The sequence below is a fragment of the Polistes dominula genome, unplaced genomic scaffold (genome assembly GCF_049000335.1).
Source record: "Polistes dominula isolate Pdom_NZ unplaced genomic scaffold, Pdom_raw_medaka contig_84, whole genome shotgun sequence".
Classification (NCBI taxonomy): domain Eukaryota; kingdom Metazoa; phylum Arthropoda; class Insecta; order Hymenoptera; family Vespidae; genus Polistes; species Polistes dominula.
Window position 1 is genome coordinate 601,113 of NW_028300944.1, and position 14,211 is coordinate 615,323.

A 14,211-nucleotide genomic window follows, 5' to 3' on the forward strand; every position below is an offset into this window, starting at 1 on the left:
CGGATGTTTCATCGGGAACTTGCCCTTTGATGCATTCATTGCATCTTTTCAGACCTCCAAAATAATCTTTTCTTTTTCTTTTTCAGGTTCGTTTTGGGTTTTTTTTTTTTTTCAGTGGGTAGCGGGTAGATCTTTCTTTGGTTTCTTCACAAAGAAAGGTCTACTTCAGGGATGCGATCCTGCCCTACGCGAGCCATGATTTTCTCCTACCTCCAATAATTGGAAGAAATCATGTCCTTACCTAAAATCCTTCCTTCCCCCAACCATCCTATTTTAAATATTTTATTAGCAGGATGAACTATGGAGACGATGTCAAAATTCTTTTCAAGAGAAGATGACAAAGGACCAAAAGAGGACTGAGTTATGGTAAACTATTTGGTAGGATAAAATAATTATTTTTACAGGTAAATGAAGTATTATATTTTTACAGGTACCATCTAATATTATACTATACTTTAGGTAGATTAAAAATTATTAAATATAGAATATCCATAACTTGTAATTTCCATATGTGCATATATTGAAATTATTCTAGGGTGTTTTACTTTTCAATAGAATAAACGATGTTATTTAAATTTTATTTAGGTTGTACTCCTCATTTATTATTTTGTCTTTTTTTGGGTATTCATACTTTTTTTTGTATTCTCCATAATAATTTTAAGGATTTTTCGGATGGTACTCTTATGGTGGGGCCTAAGAGACTATATGAGAACAATAGATTGTTTCAACGCATATACCTTGGTTTCAACGTTACATACCTATTAACGTACTTTAAATAGAAAATAATTTTAATATGAATTTATTTTTTCAATTTATTAGATGACTGTCTTCAACTTGATTGCATTCCTGGACCCGTAGGTAATATGAAATACTCTAATAACTTACATTGCAAATAATATTGTATTAATATTGATTTAAAATTTCTGTTTCAGAAGCGGTTTATTGGGTAGCGGGTAAATTTTTTGTTCGTAAAGGGTGGTACCATTTACAAATAAAGAATTTACTTCAGGGATGCGACCCTGCCCACGCGAGCCATGATTCTATCTTACTCCCAAGGATAGAATCATGTTCATTTGACTTTTAAACTGGAGCTACCGTCTTTTTTTTTCTTTTTTTTTCTTTTTTGGCTTTTTGATATGCATAGATAGATATGCATTTAGCATGAGAAACTGAAGCTTCATTGTAAGGGAAAACATCTTCCGCTAATTGTTAGACGGACCCAAGGATTCTTTTCCGTAAGTTCGCTGTTAGTATATGGTGTTGGACTGAACATTTAGTGTAGGTTTCTCCTAAATTTAGAGTCAGTGGACTAGTCCAATCGGGGGGAAACCACTTAAAAAAAAAAATCGTGAAAAGTTCCGTTTTAAAAGTTATACCCATCCCCCTTTTTTCCTATCCCTTTTATTGTTTAACTCTTTTTTATCCCATTGTTTTCTGTTGCAGATTGGACTATGGTAAGGAAACGACCACAGGTGGACCAGAGGAAGACCATAAAGGAACAAGAAGTGGACTTGGTAATGTAGGATAGTATAAAATAATTATTTGTATAAATAAAATGAAAATTTGTATCTTTATATAATTCTCTTTGTAGCATCGCACATGTGTGATCATTATTTTTAATGTATTTTCTTTATTTATAGGTTCCTTGGAACAACTCCTAATTGTATACTCTTTTTAATTATTATACTTTATTTTATGTTGATTGAAAATTTTGTATGTGAATGTATATAGATTGTATTTCTATAAGTTGAAGTTATTCTAGGGTGTTTTAGCTTTAAGTATCATCGATGATTCTATTGAATTTCTTTTCAGATTACACTCCTTGTTCATCTCATTTTATATTTTTTAGTATTGAAATTTTTCTCTGGTATTTTCGATAATAATTTTAAGGATTTTTCGGATGGTACTCTTATGGTGGGGCCTAAGAGTTAGGTTCATTCCTTTGAATTATATTCGGATGTGAGCATCTTTAGGATGCACATCCCTCTTGGGTCTTCAGAAGCGGTTACCTCCTCGAGGTTAGACCTGGGCAATGGATATTACTTTCCATGTAATGTTTATCATATTTTGATATGCTATACATTTCATTGCAAGTAAAATCTAGCTAAAGACCGCTTACCATTAACCCCTTAGTAGAAAGCTCGAGTTAACTCGAGCGACTTTGTATTACGTTGAGCCAAAAATGATTTTCTTTTGGCCAGTTTAAAAAAAAAATTGTTCCTTAAGAGGTTAATATTATATTAATAATTAATTTCTTTCATTTTCCTGTTATTTTAACGTTTTGTTAGCAGGATGAATTATGTCGCAAAATTTGATTCAAGAGGAAATTGAAATGGACCAGAAAAGGACTGAGTTATGGTAAATGGGTTGTATTTTAATTTATTTATTACTTTTGTATTGTAAAGCACTCGTGAAAAAATCATTTTTCTGCCTACACTTTCTTATTTTTACATGGGTACCATGGATCAGTCCAAAATCATTGACATGTTTCAGCTTAAAAATCTTATCTCCAATTTTTGTTTTATTCTTTGAAATTTTTTTATTTACAGGATAAATTATGAAGAATGTAATTATCTTCTTTTTTTTTTACAGGTACCATCTAATATCATTTTTTTTCTACAGGTACCATTTAATATTATATATATTTATTTTTATTATACCATATTTTAGGTAGATTAAAAATTATTAAATATAGAATATTCATAACTTGTAATTCCCGTATGTTCATATATTGAAATTATTTTAGGGGGTGTTACTTTTAAGTAACATCGATGATTGGATTGAAATTCTATTCAGGTTGCACTCTTCGTTTATCATTTTTTTTTTTTTTGGGATATTCAAACTTTTGTATATATTCTCAATAACAATTTTAAGGATTTTTCGGATGGTACTCTTATGGTTTGCCCCCCCCTTAAGAATTAGGTTTTTTATCTCTTTTTTGTTTGTTTTCCCTTTGATTGCAGTGCGCTCTCAATCTCAAAAAATAGATAGTTAATTGAAACGTTATATTCAAAAAATTCAAAAAAAAAATTACGTTAAAATAATGTTAGATAAATAATTGAAACAATTACCTGATATTAACGGGATGACAAAATCCGCTGCAACAAGTATATAGATGACAGATCAAAAGATTCGAAAGATTCGCCATATTGATGTGCATAAAACAGGCGCGTAAGACTGGCGCGAAAATACTGCATGCGCGAAAATACTGCGCAGTAGATCTTTTCTCCACCTATAATAAAGAAAAATTTCGAATGATTAAAAATACGATATAGGAGCATAAAAATTGTCAAAATACACTTAAAAAATCAAAATTGATCCTTTTATATCTTTTATATATTATAATAGAAAGGTGTGAACCTTACAAAACATCTTTTAATTACCTGATATTAACAGGAAGATGACATTCCCATCTGATCTCCACGAACGACGCCAAGAAACTGAAGAAAATGGACGGCAGATTGGCTGTGATTGGCTAATTCATTTTTTTGAATTTTTTGAATATAAAATGACCAATCACAGCTTCCTACATGAGCGGAATCTGACCTTCTCCATGACAACGCTGGTCAAACTGCATATGATAATTTATTTATTAAATAAATTAAAAATCATTTCTATTTTTCTAATAAATGTATACAAAACTTATAAATATTCTAAAAATAATGAATTGAATAAAGACAATGTAGACATTAAGAGATCTTTGTCGTTTTGCACAAAAGAATACAATCGTATGGAAGAGAATTGTTGATATAAAAATGTCTAATATAAAATGCAGCATATGAAAGAATAAATTCCCAAAATATGTATCGATAAAGAATCCTCACAATTGAAATACTTTCAGAGATGCATAATTGTTTTAAAAATATTAACACTAACGTTTATACACGATTCACACGAAGATCATTCTACATGATTTTCTATGCTATAAGATCCTACATTCTCTTCATTCTATTTATTATTTTTAGAATAATTATAAGCATTAAGTGTTAATTTTATTTGTAATCCAAAATAGAAACATACTTTTATAACATATCAAAATTATTTTCTATTTAATGTACCTTAAATCCTATGAAATATTTAAACCAATGTATATGCATAGAAACAATCTGAAATGTAATTAGAGAATATTAGAATGATAAAATAATTGTTAAATAATTAATATAAGTGCATATTGTTATCTAATAACTTATTACATATGATCTATGTACCTTTCTCTTCAAGATTCACCTTTTAACTGAGGCATTATCCTCTATAAAAATACTTTTATTTTAATGTTGTTTAGGTTATTTTCCAACTTTGCCCATGTATGCAACGCAAATAAAATTCGAAATAAACAGAATTTCAGAATATAATTCTCTTATTTTTACACTCTTGTCACTCTACACAATACTTTACAAACTTTAATTGTAAACATTACAAAAATAATGAATAAAACAAAAAAAGAATACATAATAAGAACATTATCTCATTGCATACGAGAAAATAATCATGTAGAAAAGAAACTTTGTCAAAGAATTTAGTAAAACAATTGACAATATTTCGCTTGCCATCCTTATAAAAATAAATCCTCATCATAAAGGCGCGTTTTTACGTTATCAATATTGATAATAGGGACTTTTATACTGTTGGCAAGCGATAGATTGTCAATTGTTTTACAAATTTCTTTTACAAGGTTTCATTTCTAAATCATTGTTTTCTCGTGTGTCATGAGATAATGTTCTTATTATGTATTTTTTTTATTTTATTCATTATTTTTATAATGTTTACAAGTAAAACTGTGTAAAATACTAGTAAAAAAAGTTTAAAAATTAGAGTGATATAATGTGAATCTCTGTTTAATAGGAATGTTATTTGCGTTACATACATGGGCAGCATTTGGAAAATGACAAAAACAAATTTATATTAGTATTTTGATAAATAAAAATGTGTCATAATAGCATAAGAGCTATAAAATAATAATAATAGATGGAGAAAAATGATACATTGTCATAGTTTTAATTAAAAATTATCTTTATTTGGGGAATATCATATTTATTTCCAACATGCATAACATTCAAACAGTCATATAGACAACATTCAATAAAAGTATTTTTATAGAGAATAATGCCTCAGTTAAAAGGTGAATCTTGAAGAGAAAGGTACATAGATCATATGTAATAAGTTATTAGATAACAATATGCACTTATATTAATTATTTAACAATTATTTTATCATACTAATATTCTCTAATTACATTTTAGATTGTTTCTATGCATACACATTGGTTTAAATATTTCATAGGATTTAAGGTACTTTAAATGGTAAATAATTTTGATATGTTATAAATTTGTTTCTTTTTTCGATTACAAATAAAATTAACACTTATTGCTTATTATTATTTTAAAATTAATGAATAGAATAAAGAGAATGTAGGATCTTATAGCATAGAAAATCATGTAGAATGATCTTCGTGTGAATCGTGTATAAACGTTATTGTAAATATTTTAGAAACAATGCACATCTTATGCATTTCTGAAAGTATTTCAATTGTAAGGATTCTTTATCGATACATATTTTGGGAATTTATTCTTTCATATGCTGCATTTTACATTAGACATTTTTATATCAACAATTCTCTTCCATACGATTGTATTCTTTTGTGCAAAACGACGAAGATCTCATAATGTCTACATTGTCTTTATTCTATTCATTATTTTTAGAAAATTTTTAAGTTAAATGTACATTTATTAGAAAAATAGAAATATTTTTTAATTTATTTAATAAATAAATATTCATATGTAATTTGACCAACGTGGTCATAAAGAAGGTCAGATTCTGTCCGTGTAAGAAGCTGTGAAGACCCTTTTCATGTTCAAAAAAATGAATTAGCCAATCACAGCCAAGCTTTCGTCTGAATTCTTCAGTTTATCGATATATTTACAGATATATATCGAAGTTCGATAAATCGATATATATCGAAGTTCGATAAATCGATATATATCGAAGTTCGATATATCAATATTCGATATATCGATAGTTTAATAATCGATATATATCGAAGTTCGATATATCGATAGTTCGATAAATCGATATATATCGAAGTTCGATATATCGATAGTTTAATAATCGATATATATCGAAGTTCGATATATCGATAGTTCGATAAATCGATATATATCGAAGTTCGATATATCGAAAGTTCAAAAAATCGATATATATCGAAGTTCGATATATCGATAGTTCGAAAAATCGATATATATCGAAGTTCGATATATAGATAGTTCGATAAATCGACATATATCGAAGTTCGATATATCGATAGTTCGATATATCGATAGTTCAATAAATCGATATATATCAAAGTTCGATATATCGATAGTTCAAAAAATCGATATATATCGAAGTTCGATATATCGATAGTTCGAAAAATCGATATATATCGAAGTTCGATATATCGATAGTTTAATAATCGATATATATCGAACTTCGATATATCGAACTACGATATATCGATAGTTCTGAAAAATCGATATATATCGTAGTTCGATATATCGATAGTTTAATAATCGATATATATCGAAGTTCGATATATCGATAGTTCAAAAAATCGATATATATCGAAATTCGATATATCGATAGTTCGAAAAATCGATATATATCGATTTATCTTACAATCGATATATCGAACTTCGATATATATCGATTTTTCGAACTATCGATATATCGAATTTCGATATATATCGATTTTTTGAACTTCGATATATCGAACTTCGATATATATCGATTTATCTAACAATCGATATATCGAACTTTGATATATATCGATAATTAAACTATCGATATATCGAACTTCGATATATATCGATTTTTCGAACTATCGATATATCGAATTTCGATATATATCGATTTTTTGAACTTCGATATATCGAACTTCGATGTATATCGATTTATCTAACAATCGATATATCGAACTTTGATATATATCGATAATTAAACTATCGATATATCGAACTTCGATATATATCGATTTTTCGAACTATCGATATATCGAATTTCGATATATATCGATTTTTTGAACTATCGATATATCGAGCTTCGATATATATCGATTTTTCGAACTATCGATATATCGAACTATCGATATATCGAATTTCGATATATATCGATTTTTCGAGCTATCGATATATCGAATTTCGATATATATCGATTTTTTGAACTATCGATATATCGAACTTCGATACATATCGATTATTAAACTATCGATATATCGAACTTCGATATATATCGATTTTTCGAACTATCGATATACCGAATTTCGATATATATCGATTTTTTGAACTATCGATATATCGAACTATTGATATATCGAACTTCGATATATATCGATTATTAAACTATCGATATATCGAACTTCGATATATATCGATTATTAAACTATCGATATATCGAACTTCGATATATATCGATTTTTCGAACTATCGATATATCGAACTATCGATATATCGAACTTCGATATATATCGATTATTAAACTATCGATATATCGAACTTCGATATATATCGATTTTTCGAACTATCGATATATCGAACTTCGATATATATCGATTTTTTGAACTATCGATATATATCGAACTTCGATATATATCGATTTATCGAACTATCGATTTATCGAACTTCGATATATATCGATTTATCGAACTATCGATATATATCTGTAAATATATCGATAAACTGAAGAATTCAGACGAAAGCTTGGCTGTGATTGGCTAATTCATTTTTTTGATCATGAAAAGGGTCTTCACAGCTTCTTACACGGACAGAATCTGACCTTCTTTATGACCACGCTGGTCAAATTACATATGAATATTTATTTATTAAATAAATTAAAAAATATTTCTATTTTTCTAATAAATGTACATTTAACTTAAAAATTTTCTAAAAATAATGAATAGAATAAAGACAATGTAGACATTATGAGATCTTCGTCGTTTTGCACAAAAGAATACAATCGTATGGAAGAGAATTGTTGATATAAAAATGTCTAATGTAAAATGCAGCATATGAAAGAATAAATTCCCAAAATATGTATCGATAAAGAATCCTTACAATTGAAATACTTTCAGAAATGCATAAGATGTGCATTGTTTCTAAAATATTTACAATAACGTTTATACACGATTCACACGAAGATCATTCTACATGATTTTCTATGCTATAAGATCCTACATTCTCTTTATTCTATTCATTAATTTTAAAATAATAATAAGCAATAAGTGTTAATTTTATTTGTAATCGAAAAAAGAAACAAATTTATAACATATCAAAATTATTTACCATTTAAAGTACCTTAAATCCTATGAAATATTTAAACCAATGTGTATGCATAGAAACAATCTAAAATGTAATTAGAGAATATTAGTATGATAAAATAATTGTTAAATAATTAATATAAGTGCATATTGTTATCTAATAACTTATTACATATGATCTATGTACCTTTCTCTTCAAGATTCACCTTTTAACTGAGGCATTATTCTCTATAAAAATACTTTTATTGAATGTTGTCTATATGACTGTTTGAATGTTATGCATGTTGGAAATAAATATGATATTCCCCAAATAAAGATAATTTTTAATTAAAACTATGACAATGTATCATTTTTCTCCATCTATTATTATTATTTTATAGCTCTTATGCTATTATGACACATTTTTATTTATCAAAATACTAATATAAATTTGTTTTTGTCATTTTCCAAATGCTGCCCATGTATGTAACGCAAATAACATTCCTATTAAACAGAGATTCACATTTTATCACTCTAATTTTTAAACTTTTTTAACTAGTATTTTACACAGTTTTACTTATAAACATTATAAAAATAATGAATAAAATAAAAAAAATACATAATAAGAACATTATCTCATGACACACGAGAAAACAATGATTTAGAAATGAAACCTTGTAAAAGAAATTTGTAAAACAATTGACAATCTATCGCTTGCCAACAGTAGAAAAGTCCCTATTATTTGTATCGATGACGTAAAAACTCGCCTTTTAATCGATAGATTGTCAATTGTTTTAAAAATTTCTTTGACCATATTTCTCTTCTACATGATTGTTTTCTCTTATGCAATAAGATAATGTTTTTACTCTGCATTCTTTTTATTCTATTCATTATGTTTATAATATTTACAAGTAAAAGTGTGTAGAATACTAGTAAAAAAAAGTGTAATAATTAGAAAGTTTTAATGTGTATCTCTGTTTACTTGGAATGTTTTATTTTGTTACATATACATGAGCAACATTTGGAAAATAACATAACCAACATTGAATAAAAGCATTTTCATAGAGGATAATGCCTCAGTAAAAAGGTGAATCTTGAAGAGAAAGGTACATAGATCATATGTAATGAGTTTTTAAATAAAAATAGGCACTCTCATTCTTTAATTAACAATTATTTTATTATTCTAATATACTCTAATTACATTTCAGATTATTTCTATGCATATACATTGGTTTAAGCATTTCATAGGATTTAATGTAAATTAAATAGAAAATAATTTTGATATGTTATAAATAAATGTTTCTTTTTTCGATTACAAATTAAATTGTTACTTGTTACTTATAATTATTTTAAAAATAATGAAAAGAATAAAGAGAATATCTTAAAGTATAGAAATTTATGTTGAATAATCTTTGTGTGAATCGTATATAAACGTTATTGTAAATATTTTTAAAACAATTATGCATCTCTGAAAGTATTTCAATTGTGAGGATTCTTTATCGATACAGATTTCGGGAATTTATTCTTTCATATGCTGCATTTCATATTAGACATTTTTCTATCGACAATTCTCTTCTATACGATTTTGTTCTTTTGTGCAAAACGACAAAGATCTCTTAATGTCTACATTGTCTTTATTCTATTCATTATTTTTAGAATATTTATAAGTATTGTGTACATTTATTAGAAAGATAGAAATGATTTTTATTTATTTAATAAATAAATTATCATATGTAGTTTGACTATCGTGGTCATAAAGACAGCCAAATTCCGTTGGTGTCGGAAGCTGTGGTTGGTCATTTTATATTCAAAAAATTCAAAAAAATGAATTAGCCAATCACAGCCAAGCTTTCGTACGAATTCTTCAGTTTCATGGCGTCATTCGTGGAGAACACATCGGAGTGTCATCGTCCCGTTAAGATCAGGTAATTAAAAGATATTTTGTAAGGTTCACACCTTCCCATTATAATATATAAAGGATGTAAGGATCAATTTTGATTTTTTGAGTATATTTTGACAATTTTATGCTCCTATATCGTATTTTTAATCATTCGAAATTTTTCTTTATTATAGGTGGGAAAAAGATCTACTGCGCAGCATTTTCGCGCACGCAGTATTTTCGCGCCAGTCTTACGCGCCTGTTTTATGCACATCAATATGGCGAATCTTTCGAATTTTTTAATCTATCATCTGTATACGTGTTGCAGCGGATTTTGTTATCCCGTTAATTTCAGGTAATTGTTTCAATTAATATTTTAATGTACACCTTCCTGTTATATATTAAATGATATATAACGAATGTTATATATCAAATGCATACTACATGCATAATTTTTATATGTGTTTTCATATTTTACTTTCTTTTAGCTTTCTTAACATGGGAAAAGTTATAACACGAATTCACTAATCTTTTAACCTTGTGGCAACTTTTTTTATCTTCTCCATATATGGCGAGGTGAGCATTATTTTTGTTAAATATAAGCATATAAGCATATAGAAATACTACAGAAAGAGTGAGAGAGAAGGAGTGAGAGAGAGAGAGGAAGAATAAGAAAACAATACACTCGACATATAGGTTATTATAAATGAGTATTTTTATTTCCAGGAATTTCTCGAGGAATTTTCTTCGTCGAATTTCCGACGACAAAACGTAAACAGCCGATAACATAGGTATAATAGCCGAGCATTCGACACTCCCGAGATCTCCTCTACCAAGGTTATGTAGTAACGTACCTCGTATTCGTCTTCTATCTTTCGACGAGACAACATCAACGAAAATAAGGCGTATTAAATTATTTAATAATTTTATTTCTAACATTATGTTTTTGATTTTATTAATTTAAAAAGCTTTTCATTGCATAGAATAGTATAAAATCTGGTTTATTTTTTACGTTACTCTTTATTGAGTTTGCTGATATAATTACTGTTTTATTTAGACAACTTTAAAGATTTTTAATTAATATTTATACTAACATTGCATACTTGATATGTAATATTGCAAGCAAATCGTTGCATACTTTGATCAATTTCACAAATATTTAATAACTTTAACTTTTAATTATGTAAACTCTCATATATTATTAAATTATTTCTTTCTATTTACCATTGAATATTTTATCAAAAATATTCAATGGTTTTAATGTGTGCCCTGCCTTCAGAAATGATTTACAGGAAATATTGTAATATAATCTTTAGAATGTTTCAGCTTTTCAGACTTTTTATTTCATTTTATTTTATACATCGTCATCCTAAGGGTAGGATACCCATCCTGCAGTCATCAACGAAGACTAAAAGTAAGTATATTTTACTGTCAAACATTTCTATGATAATTTCAATTGATTTTTATTACAACAATGGTATTAATTGTTCTTTTTCTTGTTATGTTTCAGAAAATCATTGCAATCGAGCGCGTAGGCAATGAGGTTCTCGTGTGTTGCATCGTGTTAAAATAAAATATAAAAAAGTCGACAAGTAAATTCAGTGTTGATCGTCGTATGTTAAAGTTTCGTTTGCTCGGTTAAGAAACTCGCAAGTTTCTTTTATTCGGTTTAAACATGTGCTCATCGTCATCCTAAGGGTAGGATACCCATCCTGCATTCATCCTGCATCCATCAAAGTAAGTATATTTTTCTATTAAACATTTTCTCAATAACTATAGTAATTTTTATATAACAACGATTTATATAATATTGTTTTTATTTGTGTTTCAGATCATCGTTGGAATGGTATATTCACATTTTATTTATTAAATTCATTTAGAAATTCGTTTAACACTAGATTTTTTCACTATTTTTTAAAAATTTACAAACATTGTTTAAATGAAAAAGTGGGTAGAGGAGAGGAATTATTATTTCTGCATATTTCATTACAGCATTAAAAATTAACATATATTTAAAAAATAATAATATTTCTATTTTATATATATGTAACAAAAAAGTTTGAAATGAATCAAATTTGCTCAGTCCATAAATCTAGTGTTAAATGAATTAACTGCATGTAATGCAGTTTTATAGTCATTCTTTGTGCATTGTCATCGTCCTCCTAAGGATAGGAGATCTATTGTGCACTCATCAATAAAGATTTACAGTAAGTATATTTTTGTATTAAATAATTCTTCAAAAATTTTAATGATTTTCTGTAATAGTAATGATATTAATAGTATTGTTTTTTATTTCAGTTTCAGATTGCAATCGTGCACGAATGGCCCATGTGAAGTGACCGGAAGTGAAATTTTTGTTCTTGCATTTGACTGCGAGCAATGCAGTCTTTGAATTAGTGCAGTTTAGAATCAGTGATCGGGCGAGTAATAAGTTAAAATCAAACGCGAATTAGAGTCAGTGTTGTTCGTCGTATAATAAAATATCGGTTTCGCGATAAGAAACTCATCTATAGTTTCTTATTTTCGTTTATACCGCGTTTTTAGATTCACGCGAGGTGCATTACCATGGTGCAATAGAGCTGCATCTCCTTGGAATGCATCGTAAGTATTCATTTGTATTTACATTTTATTCGATTTTATTTTATATGATTTTGAATAATATTTCAGATAACTTATCGTTTTGTTCTATTTTATTTTACAGATATAACCATGGATTCTCTTCCTTTCAAAGATGTTGAATGAATTCTTCGATGGATTTTTGATGGATCTTCGATAGATTTTTGATGGATCTTCGATGGATTTTGGATGGTTCTTCGATGGATCTTCTCCCATGGCAAATCGAGTATCGTCTTCCATCGTCAGACTACAATATTTGCTGTGAAGTAGGAGTGTTTTGGAGCCATCGCAGAACTTCTTAAACCGCGAGTTTTTATTTAAAGTCCCTCCGGTGCTTAATCATGCCGAGGATGAAAGGTCCAAATCGGCACGAGTTACTGGTTGTAATTATTTAAATAAATTATTGACGAGCACATGAATAATTCCTTTTTAGGAGTTACTCATGAAAATTGTATATTTTATTGTATGTTTTATTATTAGTTCAGGATAGGTTTTCTTGTCTCATCGGTTAAATTCATTTAATTAATAATGCAATTAATAAATGAACTCTCTTTTTTATTACGTGTTTTGTTCGTGGTCAGTAGTGATGAAATCGAGCATTAATTTATTCGTTTTTGTCCAGAAAAGTATGTAATAAATGTCTTATATAGATTGCTTCGTACATAGTTTATCTAATCGAGATTTATTTTGATATATCAAGATTTGGATATTTTAAATAAATGAGCAAGAAGACAAACTCATTCGCGACGGATAGATTCTGGCAATTAAGTGGTGGCTCAAAGCCCAGTTCTTTCATTAGAACAGCCAACTTAATGAAAGGAGTCGTCCGAGGTTTGCAAAAAATATCCATCATTATTGTAGAGTCTTTTAATACATCCTTACCTCGAAACTCTAATTGTTTCATATGGGGTAACTTTTTTTTCATTCGCTTGTTTAAGTCATTATTCACCAAATGACTTGTAGAGTCCTTAGCCCGTTTAGATGAATTTTTATTGAAATCTTTTGATATATCTATATATGTGTTAATCATATTTTTTAGATCAGGATTTTCAGCTTCTAATATACTAATCCCCCGTTTCTCCCCCCCATACTTTCTGCGTTCTCATCTATGCGTGTGCCCAGGTGTTACACGTATGGGTGAGAAACAGTTAGCGTGGGTTTAGTTTTAGATTTTTCCCCTATTGGCGGCTGTTATTGTGCTAGTGATTGCACGATGTACTTTACACCTGTGTGTGCGTATTAGGTAGTGTGTATTGTACATCGTTACGCGATATTTTTTTATTCATTTAATACATCATTAAATACTTAAAGCATTACTTCTACATATCTATCTTCATTCTTATATTTATATTAAATATTTCTCTTTTTTTTTTATAATCGTTTGCATAGTAGAGTTACTGCATTTATTTGTGGAAACTTTGATATACTTGTATATTACTAGTATGCATAC

General features: G+C 28.0%; 1 long non-coding RNA gene across 2 annotated transcripts; it reads left to right on the forward strand.

Annotated features, from left to right (window-relative positions):
• The first annotated feature begins 2,254 nt into the window (after positions 1-2,254).
• Positions 2,255-11,033, forward strand: LOC149032768 (uncharacterized). 2 transcript variants are annotated; one of them, XR_016176359.1, is made up of 3 exons: positions 2,255-2,358; positions 10,634-10,721; positions 10,872-11,033. It is a non-coding gene; the product is annotated as an uncharacterized LOC149032768 (long non-coding RNA). The 2 variants fall into 2 exon arrangements; XR_016176358.1 differs by lacking the exon at positions 2,255-2,358 and adding an exon at positions 10,270-10,500.
• The last annotated feature ends 3,178 nt before the right edge of the window (positions 11,034-14,211 follow it).